At 36.0% G+C, this 12,165-nt stretch overlaps 1 long non-coding RNA gene across 9 annotated transcripts in view; it reads right to left on the bottom strand.

Moving 5' to 3' along the window:
• Positions 1-12,165, bottom strand: part of LOC128081897 (uncharacterized) — a 62,756-nt gene that overhangs the window by 17,704 nt on the left and 32,887 nt on the right. The window contains exon 4 of one of the 9 annotated variants that reach the window (XR_008207447.1): positions 7,937-8,047. The exons of the other annotated variants lie outside the window; for them this stretch is intronic. This is a non-coding gene — a long non-coding RNA (uncharacterized LOC128081897). The remainder of the gene's footprint in view (positions 1-7,936; positions 8,048-12,165) is intronic. 9 annotated transcript variants of the gene reach the window in all.

Below are 12,165 nucleotides of genomic sequence, written 5' to 3'. Positions count from 1 at the left end.
TGTGCAAAGGGTGAGAAATTTGATAAGAGGTACTCAGCAGAAGTCTCTGAAACACTCTGAGTGTACATATGAAGAGAGTTCTAGACCACAAGTAAAAATTTGGCCACATATTTGAAAAGTCAGTGTTTGTATTTCAGAATAAATGTTTTTTGTGAGTTTCAACAACTTAGCTAACTACCATAGACAACACTACAGTCTCACTGTGTCTCTGTACAGCCTGTAATATGGAAGGAGCTGGGCATTAAACCCTACCCAACTGCAAAATACAGAGTTTGCAGGCTTAACATTTTATACTTAGTAACATTTGATCTAGGTTAATATTTCTGCCAACTGTCTATTCTACTAATTGATTAGATACTTTACATATTGTAAATAAGTGCATATTCTCTGTAGTGCACATTTCAGAGGAGAAATTGGGATTTATGTAAACCAATACTAAAATGGAGATTATTGTATTCCAGGCCAGAGGTTAAAAAATTTCCTGTGGACAGACACGAATAGACGTAGAATGTACAGGCAGTATCATTTTGCTTCTGCTTGGATGATGAGGTTCTGATAGGGCACACAGGACGCATGCTAGCTGCTCTTAACAACCTGGAATTCCATGTTAATTTTCTGGAGATTGCATTCCCCCACTTTGCCATTCCGGGACATGAAATTATGTAGTTGAAAAAGTCATGATGAAGTACTTTTATACCAAATTATACAGTTTTGGGACACAATGCAGGTTACTAACAGAAAAGAGCTGTGCCATAACATATACCAAGTATTAGAACTACTATGCATCACAATTTTCAGTATAAAAAAATATTTTTGCCAACATATGAATGCTATTACCTGCCGTGTCTCATGGATAATAATAGAAAAAATATGAGGCAAACCAAACCAAAGAAATTTAAGGCATAATTTATGTATGTGGCTTACATAATAAAACACCCTCTGGTCATACAGAATAGAAAACCAACACAAAACAACTTTAAACAGAAAGTACGCTGACTGAATTTTATCTTTCACAACGTATTGTATTTTTTCTAAATGGCCCACTGACTCACTGTCATCATCTGGTATGGTTTTTAGTTTATGCAGCTATTGGCTTTAAAGCTTCTGGATGTCAATATCAGAACTTATTGTCATGCAGCTCATCAGAAGTAATTTGTAGTCCCTACAATAGCAAAAAAGATAAGGCTGCTATGAACAACAACAAAAAAAAAGCAGGAAAGACTTCACCATCTCTTAACAGAGTCACGAGGAAGAAAATGCTTCATGTGCTGGGTACGACAGGTGGCATTTGTACCTGCATTCACCCTTCAACCACGTTTTCCTCTGAAGCTTTCTGCCAGCATTATATTAAAAACACCTGTGATAGTCCACACCTCTGACTCCTAAAGCTATGCACTGACAATGTAGTTTAACTCACAGGTGAACAGAGTATATATGTGAATGATTAGTAACAGATCCAACCATGTTAGGGTTTTGCTCTGGTGGATGGTTTGTAAGTTCAGAGCCCAGCGTGATGTCAGGGAAACTTTATTCTGAAACTGAGAACCTAAAGAACTAGGAAGCGTGATGTGGAGGTATGTCAAGAGTTTGATGGCTGTTAATCGTGTATGTTTTGGGAGTTTTTTCCCCCTATTTATCAAGTACATTTGATTGTTTTGCTTTTTCAGTGTCTTGTTGTTTTATGGGTCTATTTATTGTTCTGATATAAGCCTGCAATGTGGTATATGTATTATGTATTATGTATTATGTATTATATGTATTATGATGTTTTAATGAATTGGAGAAAGGAGAAGAGAAATGATAAAATCTTGAGATGAAAAAGCATATAATTTATAAGGACAGTTTTTTGATGTGTTATTCTGCTGCATCTATGCAGGTTCATTTTCATGTCGGCTTTAACCAGATTGCTGCATCTTGTATAGCAAGACAGATAACAATATACTAGTAGAAAAAACTATAGATGTTTACAGGTTATTTATATATAAGCTAGCAGGTAGTTAAAATTAAAAACAAAACAATTTTTTACAAATTGTTTTCTCTTTTCTTATTCAGTAGCTATAATACTTATCCAGCTATCATTCATATTTTTTTTTTTCTGTCTTCTCAGAATCGCTTTTTGGCTGCTGTGAAAATAAACAAATATCTCCTGTCAATTCATCTAGTTTAGTGGATGATGCTTCAGGAATTTCAGCTGGTATTTTAAAGCAGATTAACTTTTGTTCTAAATAGTAGTCAGGGACTTCCTAGGGTAACCAGGAGTCTAGAGGATACTAGATAGGAGCTTTACAGAATTCTCAGGAATTTATACATACATAAACACCACTCAAAGTCCCCAATGCTTAAGGACTTTTGGAAAATGTAGCTTTAACACCTCAGCACTTATTGAAAAGCATGTATTTTGCATTCATATGTTATCACCAAAATGTTACTACCTCAGGAAAGGAAAGTCAGATGTGGATTTACAGTGGGAGGTAAATGTACTTTAGGTCACTTGCCATTAGCACCATCTGGAGCAGCATGTCATGTGTCACAAGAAGGCATAGCTGCAGCTATTTGGCTGTGCAGCACTTCTAAGTAAACAGCAGCAGTGCCTCCCCAAATGTGGCTACATGCCATTGCAGGATCCACTGTACTCAGAGAGGAGAAAATTAGGACTGATTTCCTAACAACAAAACAGGGACTTGTTAAAGCTTTCAGCATGTTGTTCTAGTTCTGATTGTTCCTAAAGTTGCTTTCATGAAGAGGAAGGGATCTAAGAAGAGAAGCTGTGGCTGGAGACACAAACCTGTGGTAGCAAGCTGCACAGGAGCAAGCAGACTGGATTTCTAAACATAGTAGGATGCTATGGTGATTTCATTGCAATTGTTAGTGCAGGCCAAGATATTTTTAGAGGGGTCATCATGTGTTTGGTGCTAAATTCTCTTATGTGCTCATTTCTTTAAGAGTCTTCTTAAGAGAAGATATTCAACACCAGAACTACTAATAGTTGTCCTTTGCAAGCATTAAAGGCAGTTGGTTCAGGATCTTGTTGTACAGGCTGACTTAGGTATGTTTTCATAGATGCTCCAGTATACTTCAAAATGTTTGGTTTTGTCCAAATCTGGCTCAGGATGGTGCTTTTCCAAAGGAGAAGGCATGACTTCTAGGGGAAATATTCTATACAAGTGTTCTGGATGCCTCTAGCCTAATAAACTTGTTGATGCTTTGATCTTAGGTTAATGTGAAATCAGAGCTCTATCGGTCTGAAAGATCCTCTTAACAAACTCCCAGTCTTCCTCATGGGCTCTGGTTTTGCTGCGGTGCTCTCCAGGCCCTTAGTTCACCCTCTACCATTGAATTCTTTGGAGTGCAGTTCAATACAGTAGTAAGTATAAATGTTTACTTGAAGCTTCTCTATGCTTTTTATTATTACCTTTCTTAGCAAAAAAAAAGCTGTGGCAGTTTTAAAATATGTAGCTAGCAAGCAAAAGAAGGCTTTCATAAAAGTGAAGTAACAATCATGGTGATTTGGTGTGACTGCAGTGCCATTAATCTGACTATCCTGGCAGTTGGGAGGTAAGCTTCTTACCAGTGTCTGTCTCCTTAGGAATTGTTGTGTGCTTAACCAGTGATAAAGAGATGATAGTCTGTTTAACCATAAGAGCTTCTCTACCAGCTGCCTGTATATTAGCATAGTTCCTATTGCACAAAAACAGTTAACAGTGTCATGGCAAATTTGATTGCAGAAGTGTTCTATGGTATTTTCTATTTCTTGTGAATTGCTTAATATAAAGCAGCCATGAAGAAAAGCTTGGATGTGTGAAGTCAGCAAAGCAGATAATTACATTGCAAGAGTCAATGCATCTACAAAAGAAATACTGAATGTACCACTGCTTTCATTCATGAAACAAAATTGGTTGCTTATTTAAAAAAGAAAAGACATTTGGTCACATCCTTTTAAATTCTGTAGCTGTTGCAGCTGGAGTACAGTTTGAATTTCATTTGGAAGCGCCCTCATTTTTTATTTATTTATTTATTTTTTTAAGAACTAATGTCTGCATTATGAGTTTTACTTCAGGGTTGTCTTTTGTGGTAGGGTTGTTTCACTTGTTTGTTTTTTGTTGGTTTGTTTTTTTGTTTTTTTTTGGGGGGGGGATGGGAGCAGTGTTTGGGGGAAGGTGGGTATTTTTTTTTTTTATTTAAAGAGTTGCTCAAATGGCCTGCAAAGGTGCCACATGTGGGTTTTGGGTTCATACAAACTGGGTTAATCTGGGCCTGTCACAACGGCCATATGGTGTTGGAAGGAGCATATGGTCTGAGAGAGGGTGTACATCTGAGTGCCTGCTGTAGAACCTTTCCAGCTGGTTTATCTACAGGGCAAATTTAGGAGTTTGCTGGGGAAGTATATATGTCCCTGGAAATCAGTATGAAGTTTCATTATTTAGCCAGGATGCTCAGCTCCCTTTGTAATTTATTCACTGAAATTGTTGTCTCCCTCTCAATAACTAAATGAGTCTGAAAGCTCAGATGCTGAAAACCTAGGCTGCAAAAATAATCGCTGGAAACAATCCATATGACAGTGAAATTACTGTTAAGGAAGCTTATAGCCTGAGTTTCATTAACAATATCTAGTAAATACTTTAAAAATTACTTTATCACAGTTTCATGTTCATATCGTTTATAATTCACCTTGGAAAACAGTATAAAGTAGGTTTATTCTTTTTTTTTTTTTTTTTTAATTTATTTTGAGACACAGTATATTCTGACTTTCTTCGTTTGTGAGATAATGAGAAGGGGAATAACAGGCAGGTCCCACAGGGAAATCCAGAATTCATCAAATCATTTATGTTGGATAAAAGCCCACAAAAGATTGACAGGAAGGGAAAGAGAAGGGAAGGGAAAGGTGTTTTTCTTCCAAATATCAGCACTGCACCTTAGCAGAAATTGATCTATTATTTACTGTTGAAAAAAGACATGATATTCCTTTGTCTTTTGACCCATGAATGCAAGAAAGGTTCCACCTGAATTATTTGGTTTGATCATAATATGCTGTAGAACAGTAACAGGATTTCTTAAGGTGAGCAACCTAGTGCTTGTAGAGCAAGGCCTAAACGCACACAGCATAATGAAGACTTGTTTTGAGGTAAGTACTGTATGTTACCAAAATAATAATACTGGCCCATACCCTTACAGAAAATTATGAGAAAATGGAAACTATCATAAATAGCTTCTATTTGAAAGTTATGTCATAATCAGTAGCTAATGGTTTTAGGATATTATGATATATGGGCTTTTGCTGGCTGTATAGTTCCTAGTCTTCATATAGGTAAGCTCATGCAGAATATTTCTCATACAATCAGTGGTAATATGAAGATAATATTGACATTATCTGACATCTATTCTTCAAAATCCTGTGGTTACATCTTAGCTTTCCCAAATATCATACATTTATCTTGATATTTGGTATTTTGTCTGTCTCAGTTTCTTTTCTTCTGAAAAAATTTTTCCAAGAATTTCCAAAATATTTAACATTTTTAGTTATATTTTTGCTTTCATGGAGGAACACTCCCAGGAATTAAGGACTTTGGTGTGGTTAATGGACTGTTGTGTTTTTGTTTTTAAATAAATTACTGTGTTCCACTGTCTCAGTTGAAATTCACTGCATTTTGGCCAAGTCACAAGCTTCTGAAGAGTAGCTGGTTGCACTTCTGGCTTCTAGGCAATGGGACAGAGCCTGGATCCAAATTCTGTGCATATGCAGAAGCAATGAGAACTGTGAACTCATAAGCTCTGCTAAGTTCAAGTAAAGCATCAGGATGTAAAGTTAGTTGGAGAATAACTTGCACTGCATCTTATCACACTTGTTATTTGATCTTGTTTATAAAAAAAAAACATAACAAAACTCCTGCTAAATCTTTAGAGACCTTATCAGATATTTTAATTTCCACACACGCTGTTTCTTACTGAACTGAACAGTGCAGCAAGCTGAAGAATCACTTATTAGTGCTATTATGCAGATATTCTACACTTCTTAGAAGATGGTCTCATATTATTGCGGTTTTTGTTTCTGTTTACAAGTGTTATCAAAGTCCAATTTTATCACAGCTTGACTGAATCTGTCATTATTAAAACTGTCTGTGGGCTGTTCAAAGCAAAGCATCTGATTCTACATTTCCATAACTCCATTCATTTTCTTTCTGATATTAAAAATCCCTGACTTTAATGACACGTTTTCATTCTGTGGTCCTCCAAAAATAATAAAAATAATAAAGGAATGCTGCTTATTTAATATTCAACTGTAACATATTTTGCTTGTCATTGTACAGTCTTTAGCTCTTTTGATTAAACGTTGTTTAAACCCTACTTTGAAGCTAGAACTATTAATTTCTTTCTGCAATTTCATATCTTGCTTCTTATTGGAATCCACTGCTCTACAAACTTAATTTCTCTATGAACCGATGAGATAGGAGACAGTTCTTGCGCTTTTGCTGCAGTGATGATGCAAATGCAGGGAGATTAAGTATTCCTTTATTTTGGGTATGTGGTTTTTATAGTACTGTAGTAATTCTTTTTCGAGCAGTGTGAGTTGCATTTGTAAATATTTTTGTTCTAGAAATAGATTAGTCTGCCCATTTCCCACAGCCTTAATCTTTTGTTCCTCTTAACTTTTTTCCAGTTCTTTCCATCCTGCCTTTGACTCTGTGACTATTTCTTGTGATAATCTCAGTTTGTTAGATTTCAGTCCAAGTCTTCTTGCCTGACTCTTACAAAAATTGCTTGTGTTATTTACTTCAAAGATTTTAAAAAAACAAAACACAGATTGTTTAAATTCATTAGGATTGCTCTCTATTTGTCTACTTGATGGCAAACATAGGGTCTTATATTAAACAAACAAACAAAAAAAAAGCAGCAAAAGAATAAAATTTCCTTTATAGGGAAAGTATCTCTAGGTATCTCTATAAAGATTGATAATTGCTCTCTGTTTGGTGAAGTTCTAAGCATAAAAAAAATAGATATTTTTTCAGCCTACAGTAAGTTGCTAATATTTAGCTTCAGATACTTGTGTGATATCCATGAATATTTATGCACCTGAGTAAATAAAACAGTAAGAGGGTCCTTCTGTTTTGGCAGATTTTACAGCTGTACGTATGCAAACTAGGATTCAAGATTGCCTGTAAACTGTATCTGTAAGAACTTAGTGTAATTGAAGTCAAAGACAAGGGTCCAAGCTTATGCCTCAGGCCTGCAAAGGACTTTGCAGTATTTCCCTTTGAGGTGGATGAAAGAGAGGGAATTGCTCATATATATTTATACAATAATTTTTTTACATAAACTCTTATTTCCACAAATATGACAGTGTCATCTCTATGCAGTTCATCATCTCAGTACAGCAAAGCTGGAAGCTAATTACTACTTTTTCCTCTATTTTTTTTCTAAGGAAAGATTATTCTTTTTTCATTATTTGGGATTTACAGATACTTTACGTTATTTGTAATGAATGCTTCTGTGAGGTTTACACACTTATGGTGAAAGATCATATTTGTATTTTTTTTTTTTTCCTAACTTTAAATTTGGGTAAGAATTGGTGCAAAATAGAGCTCAGTTTTGCCTACCAACTCAGTATAATCAGATTAGCACAGTTTGGAAGGAACCTCAGGAGGTCATCTTGTCCAGCCTCTTATTGAAAGCAGGATCAGCTACAAGATCAGACTGCTCAGGGCCTTATCCAGAACCTCCAAGAATAGAGACTAGGCTAACTGTTTCATGCTTAGCTCTCCTCATGCTTGAGAAGTATTTCCTTGTACCTACTGTGACTTCTCTTGATTCAGTTTATTTTCCTTCTCACTCTCCCACCATATATTACTGTGCTGAGTCTGTCTCAGTCTCCTTAACAGCCTCCTTGCAGGTACTGAGGACTACGGGATGTCCCCAAAGCCACCATTTCTCAAAGTAGCACTTGCCTGCTTTGATCTTTCATCACAAGGTGGATGTTCCAGGCCTTGACAATCTTGGTGGTCCTCTTCTGAGCTCTCTCTTTCCAGTTGATCTATGAATTGTGTTTGGGCACCTAAAGCGAACTGCAGCTGTAATTTTTGAAGCCAAGTTTTCAATAAAATTGAAAATATCAAACAGACTTCAGATTATGGTTTTAGTCTATGGAACTGCCTTCTTGGATGTGATTGAGAATGCAATTGTGGAAATGGCCTCTGAAACTCTTAAAGGGAAGTTTCTCGTGAAGCAAAATCTAGAAGTGTGGCAGGTTTCTGCTCAGAAACAAAGCAAAGACAAAGAGAGCTTTATGTGCTGTTTTTATGTACATATGTTAGGAGATCACACACTCAGAAAACCTGCCTGAATTTAAATGTTCCAGTTGTTCAGCAACAGAAAATCCTGCCAACATTAACTAGCTTGATAACTAAGAGCAAGTCAATGTATTTATTTATGTTTTAAAAGCACAGTGACTGTAAATCCCACAGGTCACATGCTTGTTTAGTCACCAAGGTAAGTCTGCGGAAAAAAAAAATCTGTTTAATGATAACACAGCTAACAAACTATATGGTATTGATCAATATTCCATGTATTACCACTTTGCTTTAAACTTTTTGAGACATTCTTTGCCTGCTTGGTATGCTACATCTGTTAATTAACTCCATCTGTTGAAAGTCTGGTCTGGCAGTTTAATAATGAGTTGCTTTACTAAAACGTGTGCCTGCAAATGCTACTGTTGGTGGTAACAAAGGGAATTGAAAGAAAATATATCTTGAAAGTATCCATATTTTCCTGATGATATCACTAAATATTAAATTTTGATAACTGTGGTTTTCTATGTTTGAGTTCTATAGGAAATGGTAGGCAGTACCATGCAGTTCACTGTGCAAAATACTGTATTAACAAAATAACCCTAATCATACGAGCCTTGTTCTGTAGATCAGGTTACAAAGCATAAAAAAGTCTACTGAAAGCATGAAATGCCTGAATTTTGCAGATTTGGAACAGCAAAACTTGTAAGCAGGGTTTTCTCTTGTAACTTCTTGGTGAATTCTGTTTGGACATGATAACAGAGACTCTGGTGTTCTATTTCTTAGGCCTTGTTAAATATATTTATTCTTTACTACCAAACTGAGAAGATTTGCCTGGCAGGCTACTGGGTGTTCTTAAAGACTAGGGAGAAGATGGAATGTTCATTGGATCCGTTACAAGTTGCTTTCAAATATGTTTTGCTATTGAATGTATGCATGTGTGCTACTAAAAGATATTTGTCACTTATCCTGAGACAAAATGCTACTTCAATATAACAAGCTTAATTAGTCTAATTAAAAGCCAAGTACTGCATATTTTTAACTTTGGTTTCTTCATTATGTGCCCTCTGTTGTAATTAAGTATCACTTTTTAAACTAGTTTGCTACATAAGGAACAACTGTTCTGCTTCTCCATAAGCTACTGCTGTGCTGCTGTATTTGTACTTAGTCTGTGAGGTTTATAGTTAATAATATAATACTTTCACAGGGTTCTAAGCCAAATAACTAGATTCTATAGTCTGATATGTAACTGATAACTACATTTCATCCAGTAATTCAGATGGTTGTCCTAAGGTCTGGATTTTGGCATCCTGGGAGATTAGACTCTGCAAGCAGAGAACTAGTTAAGAGCGCGCCACTAAGTTAAGTAAACAGCTAGACAAGAGATTCTCCTGTCACCTACCTATGATAAGCAGTTTAAAAAAAAAAAAAAATCACAGGAAAGCATGAAATCCACTTCAACTTCTGTTTCTTTACCAGAAAAACTGAAAAGCTTATTTTAATGTATAAATACCTGTGCTCAGTGACTGTCACCTATCAACATCCTCTGCAATTTTCAGTTTGTCAACCGACTAATCTGTGCTACTGTTTGGGCCTCTGTGCTTGAAACTTTCCAAAATATTTTCATTCTTTAAGTATGTTTACCAGAATTGAAGAGAATCTGTCTTTCAAAGTTGCACACAGATAGTTATCAGGTAGAAATGTAATATTTCATGTTTTACAATATGGAAACATTTCATTACCAATATTTAAACTTAATAAATAAATATTTTGGTGCTTATTAGATATCTTTAATAAAACTACTAAACCTGATGATGCCTTTTTTCATATCCCATATGAGGAAAGACTGAGTAACCTGAGTCTGTTCTGTCTGGGGAAAGGAAGACTGAATGGAGATCTGATAAACATTTATAAATATCTAAAGGGAGGTGGGAGGCAAATGGATGAGGCCAGGCTCTTCTCAGTGGTGTGTAGCAATAGGACAAGGAGTAATTGCCTAAAATTTGTACAGTAGTACAAGTTCTGTATTAACATGTAAAGAGCTTCTTTACAGTAAGGATGATTGAGCACAGAAACAGGTTGCCCAGAGAAGTTGTGGAGTCTCCTTCAATAGAGATATTCAAGACCCAGCAGGCCGCCTACGTGTGTGCACTATTGTTTGGTTGGTACCCTACAGTGGATGTGAGCACAGCAAGGTGGTGGATGGTGCATTCAGCAGTGGTGACAGTAGGCCACCTCCACTGGCGCAGACTGTTACAAATGTGGCATGTGGGTTCTTGTTCACCACTGGCAAAAATGCACAGCTAACAGTGGTGACTATGCTGAAAAAAAGTATATCATAGCTGAGAATTTGCTCTCTCAAACAGTGTTATTGTGCTCTTTGTATCTGCTACTGTTTCCATGGAAATAAATAAGAAGCATTACTTTCAGAGTGACCTACAGATTTTCCTTGACTTTTTCTTTGTTTCATGAGAATATAACACTTTGTATCAGAAACATGAGTAATTCACTTGTCATGAGATGATACAATCTCTGACTTGTTTAAAATTACATAATGAAAACACTTGAATATGCTTTACTTCAGAAGATGCAACTCTAATGTTCAAGTGTAATGTTTGGCACTGGCTACCATGCTGAACTGTAAGAAATTTATCTAGGCTACTGTAGTTCACTGAAAATGTTGATTATAATGGTAATTCAGTAGCTGAATATACAGATAATACACCTAAGGGAATTATCAAAACTGCCTTGACTCCATCCCACTGATTTCAGAGCAAAATAAGTAGTTTTGGAGTTACTGTATACCTTTCTATCGAAAGTTTTCCACTAATTGAAAATAGTTCAGATACAATGAACATATTTTTACTTTGGTTACTTGCTGTCTACATGTAATTATGGCAATTTTTATCTGTCTTGACAGAGTTAAAAGGGATTGTGCAACTTAACTAATTTACTGACCAAACTTTTAGTGGATGCTTAGCTGTAAGCGTGTGTTTTTTGGCATGGGGTCAAACATGGTAACTAATTTGAAAACTATGTGAGAGCTGTGGTAATCTCTGAATAGACCGTCATTGGCTAAGCTATGTTCAATCGATCGTGCTTTATTTAATTGCACCAGTGTTTAAAGTGATTTTCAGGGTGCTACAGAAACGTTCTTCTAGGGGACTGTTGAAACCTAAAAGCAAAGCCACTGGATTTCCAAGCAATCAGGAAGAAATAGAAATAAAACAATCTTTTTATTAAAGGATCAAAGCAGATGAAATCACTTGTATGCCCCCTGCAACATTGCCAGACTGAAGGGAAAATTGATAGTGAAAAGGAAAAATGGCATGTACACAGATGGTTTGGATGCTTGTTAACGACATCTGATGGTTCTTGCAGCTAGCTTATGCCTTGTGTATTACTCCTGTCTATGTATCTCTTATTGTAATTTGTCTTCGTGTTTGGTTATCTGTTTGTAATCATGGCTATGCTGAGCCAGGGTAATGAAAGTAGCTAGGATGTGTTGCTCAATACCTTGTGTTGTGCAGACTGATATAAGGAAGAGAGAGAAAGGTTTGTCCTGACTCTGAATTTGATCAGCTTTAATGTTATGAATCACATCTAAGGAATCTTAACTGAAAACTCAAAAGGTCTTTTGAGTGCTTCCTATTAATGCACAATTCTTTAACTGCTGAGTTCTATAATATGAATAAATATATTTTTTTGCTTTTTACAGTTGCTTGCATGTAGAGTCTTCAGAAATATTAAGCTAGATAATTTTTGTGCTATTAACACTGTCTCAGCTGAAACGAAGGCAGTGGCATCTTTTTTAGCCAAATGAGACATGCAACAGTGTAAAAATTGAGTACGTCTTCCTTTTGGGTGACTGTGCAGCTCCTTTCTT

Source organism: Tympanuchus pallidicinctus, unplaced genomic scaffold (assembly GCF_026119805.1).
Source record: "Tympanuchus pallidicinctus isolate F22 unplaced genomic scaffold, pur_lepc_1.0 scaffold22, whole genome shotgun sequence".
NCBI lineage: Eukaryota > Metazoa > Chordata > Aves > Galliformes > Phasianidae > Tympanuchus > Tympanuchus pallidicinctus.
The sequence above is the reverse complement of the archived record's forward strand: the minus strand, read 5'-3'. Positions and strand labels throughout refer to the sequence as shown.